The sequence below is a fragment of the Mercenaria mercenaria genome, unplaced genomic scaffold (assembly GCF_021730395.1).
Source record: "Mercenaria mercenaria strain notata unplaced genomic scaffold, MADL_Memer_1 contig_2400, whole genome shotgun sequence".
NCBI classification, from domain to species: Eukaryota; Metazoa; Mollusca; class Bivalvia; order Venerida; family Veneridae; genus Mercenaria; species Mercenaria mercenaria.
Genome location: NW_026460459.1, coordinates 1 through 4,920, shown reverse-complemented (window position 1 = coordinate 4,920; position 4,920 = coordinate 1). Strand labels below are relative to the sequence as shown.

Below are 4,920 nucleotides of genomic sequence, written 5' to 3'. Positions count from 1 at the left end.
TTCATCTAGGACTTCTTAACTTTATAAAACACACCAATAATCATTTACAGGTTACACATATAAAACAACAAGCTGCTGAAGTATTGCAAGGCAATACATAGTCACATATTGGTTTCATACCGGTTTCTGTGCCACTGATTTTGGATGCAATGTAATTGTAGTTGTATCTACCCGTCAAGATTGTTCACTTGCGACAGTCTGAAGAAAATCCTTTCAGTAATGTTGCGCCATCGTGATTTAATTCTTTCGCATCTGAACTCCAAACAATGATTTATTCAGCGACAAATCACTGAATGAGATATATTATTTCTTAAATAATTTTCGCAATTACATCTTCAGTACAGTGTAAAATATGTCATTATTTTCAACTTAATGTCACTGCTGGTCCAGAAATTTTCTGTCAGTGTTTGCCACCACCAATGTAGATTGCCACAGTTTTTCACTAACCACCACAAAGCCATCATTTGCTCCACTGCTATGACCTGTTGAAATAATGAATCACTAGATATTAAACCATTAAAGCAGTTTCTTCATTAGTATTGTCCATAGTTCATAGTTTTAAAATAAAATTAATATCTTACATGGTATTCAAAGTTAGTGCATCTTTATGATACAAGCAACACTGCAGATTTAAACAAGTAATAACATTACTTTTTGCATTTTCACGAAGCTTTATTTCTCAATTTAATTTCAAATGTTGGTAGAATAAGGTTCCAATGAAGGCAGACAGATATTTTCAGTGTTTTGGGTTAGTGATTAATAGGTTGGACTTATGCATTGCTCTTATTGTATAAATAGTAACAAGTTTTATTTCTACCATTTACCTGCACTGACATCCCAAGTTGTGTTGACTGCCAAGTGATTGCTTAATTTGGTACTTTTTTAACCATTATATATAATAATATTGGTCTGGACTTGAAACAAGGGGAATAATTATAAAACCTGCTATGGGTCCTGCTGAAAATCGGTTGATACATTCAGTCATGTTTAGGGAAAATTGTCAGTTGACCTAGAACTATGGTAGTGTGTGTATTGGTATATTACTATAGTAATATATAATGCCAATATACTTACATGTCTTTGAACTGTTGGATGGAGCCTTTGAACACAATACATTGGGTCACTAAACATATCTCAATTCATTCATGTGTGCTGATACTTTATATACACATATGATGCTATACCTGAAAAATAGATTTAATTTAACACTTAGATGTCTATAATTTTTTCATAGCTTATTATTGGGTATAATGATCTAAAATTGAAACTGTATATTGTGATGAATAATGAGGCCAAAAAATGTCTTTGATGCATTCATCAGTTGACAGTACTGTTTATACTTTTTTCACTTTTTAATGTCATGGAAAGTTTGATATATTTTCCATAAGTTAAAGTATGATAGGCTCAAATAATCTCCCTGAACATTGCAAATATATGTCAGTATTCTGTAAGACTCCTAAAGGGAAAACAGGTAAATCTTTACATTTAACCTTGAACATAGAAATTTTATTTACTTGTACATTCCAGTTTATTTTGTTGAAATGGGTAAATATTAGGTAAAGACTATCATAAGTAGGTGGACTAGACTAGACTAGCCGCAAGATTGATAATAAAGAACTTGTCACAAAATTGAAAAAAATGTGATTTTTAAAAATTTACGTTATTGTGACAAATGCCAGTCTAATTTACAGATTTTAATATTATCATATGATATTGTACCTTAGATAATTATAGACTGGCTCTAATCACAATTCTAAAAATAAAAATTCTAAAAAGTTAGAATAGTCTTGGACTAGACATGCAATTCCCATTATTAAAGATGCTACTTTTTTTTGTTGAAAATTTGAAAATCATTTTTAATATTGAAAGAATTAGACTAAGTGATAAATGTAGTTAAAGATGTCAGAATTAACAAAAGAAGAAGTTACAATAAAAGTACCTATAAATAACAAAAAGCTGCTTAATATGTGTATTTTTGCTGAATTTTCGATATAATGCTCTGCTGTTTCAATAAAGGGTATAATGATCTATAATAATAACTAAATTATCCATAAACATTTCTTCCTGTTAAAAAATAACTTTCATATAATAACAGGTTAAAAACATTGATTTAAACCAAATATTCCCTGAATATACTGTGTAATATTGTAGTCAGCAGACTGGTAGCATTGTTTACTCAGTAGTGCCACCTGCGGAGATAACTCTTCTGGCCTTTTTTTCCCCTCCATTTGATATTTTCATTTAAAAAGAATATCCAGTTTTCCTTCTTATAAATTAAAAGCATGATAAATTAGAAATTGCAGCTGCATAGTAGTTGCAGTGGAACAAATTGACATGAAGTAAAATCATTTGTTGCATTACACAGTGAAAACTAAACCACCTGCTTCCTGTTAGAATCCATTGTTCTAGTTTTGACATTGTTAAAGGTAATCTAGATTACTGTTTGAAAATAAATAAATTTTATGAACTCACCTGGTGCATTCTGTAAATTATTGTTAACTTCCAAGATGAAATAAGCTGCACATAGTAAAATATTTAGGGAAACACTCTCCCAAATTTTTACTCTGTTCTGCTCTCTGTCAAAGAACTTCCTGTGTAGATTTGAAATTTTGATATTCTTGGGCAAATGTGCCATTTACAGTCAGCTAATGAAGGTAATGTTACATCTATGATGTTAATATATTTTTGTACTAGAGGAAGATTTTATTCCATTCAATCACATACTCATAAATTTTGAAGATTACTGATATAAAACAGAAAAAACTATGGATTACTTTTTGTGGTACATGTACAGCCCCCAGAAGTAGTTCCCTGACTTATTTTCATTGGTTGATCTCTGTTATGAGTTTCTAAATATAAAGCATGCCAGATCTTATCAGTCTGCATGAGATAATCTCATGTAGTGAGACAAGCAATATACATACACTGTAGTAGATTAATAGACCCAAATGATTTATCACTTATCTAGGAATCCCTTTGCCAGGTATCTTTTAATGAATTGGTGAAAAGAATTGTACTATTTCATGCAATTACTGTTGCTGCAGCTGTTGTTTTCTAGGAGAAAAAAACATGATATTTCAATAAATTTTAGTATTAGTTTAAAATTTTAAGGATGTGATTTTTCCTTTTTCAGCTGATTTCCTCTCTGGACAGAAAAATTTGAAGAAAAAAAAATGTCAGATTATATATAACTAAACCCATCCTCTAAAAATGGCAGCTTTGCTACTGAGTAAAAGTTAAGAGAATATCACCTGTATATCATATATTATTCCATATGACTTATATACTTACATGTACACTTGTACAGTTTTCTCTGTATGATCAATTCAGACATTCTCAACATAAAATGTATAAAAAAGTGTTAAAGATATTTTTTGCCATATTTTATTGTCTTATTTATATTGTGCATGCTACAGACAAATTGATAGTTTTGGTATTTAGTGTGACATGCCCTTATATAGACATATATACAAAAAATAAATGTTTACCTGATATTTAGATTCTTTGTTTCATGTCATTTAATTTGAATAATATGTTAAAATAAAAATAAATCATCATCAAATAATGATTTTTATAGATTTTTTCCATGTTTCTCAACTTAGATTTTTTAACTGCTTCCCACCTTACAACTGGCATGAAATTTTCTAAGTCCAGCTTTAACAGAAAAGGCTTGCGCAAGCTTGCAAAGCTATCGCAAGCTTGCAGAATTCTGTATGTTAATACACACAAGCTTGCGTAAGTTTTCTGCAAGCTTGCAATAGCATTGATCAGCCTTTACCACCCTGGACTGAAAAAGAAGCATTTTAAATTTATTCCTCAGTTATTTTGATTAAAAAATAACTAAGTTCTTTCCATGGTGGTCTGTAAAATTTCAAAGTTTTTTCCATGTTTTTCCAGCCTTAAAAATTACTAAGTTCCACTTTCCATGTTGCCATTGAATCATTTCCAGAGGTTTCCAGCCTTTTACCTCTGTTGTCCAGCCTCTTTCCATCATAGTCCAGCCTATTCTGGAAAAGGCTGGAAATAAAATTCCGTATTACATGGAAATTATACCACATTTCATGTAACAGAATATGGAAAAGTCATCATTTACCAGGGATTTCCATGGATTACAATGTAATACCAGGTATTTCCAGCATCATTTCCAGGGTGAACCTGGAAAATGTACAGCCGTATAACTGGATAGAAATTTTGTAAACATTTACCAGTCAAACATGACAAGGACTGATTTAAACATGTTAACATGGGAGCCTTATTAAATAGAAGAAAGCAATCACAAAAAGATTCTCAACAACTTCTTTAAATAATTCACAACAGAAAATACATTCTTTTAAAAATAGTATTGAAATGCAACTTAATGATCTTTGAAGATTTAGTAAACTGTTTCTTAAATATGTCTGATGAAAACTGAATCATTGACTTCACAATATGCTTTGTTTCATTTCTTTTTGCATAGTAATGCTGCACTAAAAAAGTTAAGCAATATTTCTACAGCACAACTTGTGCATATTTCTCAAGATTAACAAAAAAAAACAAAACAATCTGATATGATATATTTTGACAATACATGTAATTATAACCCAATGCCTGCGGTGTATAGTAATACATCAGACTGTAGATATCATGTTACTATTACACTATAAACAATTTGTCTCAAATCTCTTTAACAAGGATTCTTAAAATAATAAGTGTGTCTATAGTGACATACAATATCTAAAAAGTTTAAACAGTAAAGCTATGTCAAAAACAAAATGTAATTATTGTTTGTTGAAGAACAATTTATCTAAAACAGAAAAATAAACATTAGTCTGTGTTGAGACCCTGATATTAACTTCTAAGGCTATTCAAATTTTGTGTAATTATATCCATTTTCTTCTCAAAAACTTTTAATGATTAATCAAGCCAAGACTGATAAGGTCA

The 4,920-nt window shown here is 30.2% G+C and overlaps 1 long non-coding RNA gene across 1 annotated transcript; it reads right to left on the bottom strand.

Moving 5' to 3' along the window:
- Positions 1 to 247: 247 nt before the first annotated feature.
- LOC123553740 (uncharacterized) lies at positions 248 to 2,846 on the bottom strand. The gene is made up of 3 exons (XR_006686830.2): positions 2,473 to 2,846; positions 1,075 to 1,184; positions 248 to 482 (listed from the first exon to the last, which is right to left on the bottom strand). It is a non-coding gene; the product is annotated as an uncharacterized LOC123553740 (long non-coding RNA).
- Between the last annotated feature and the right edge of the window lie 2,074 nt (positions 2,847 to 4,920).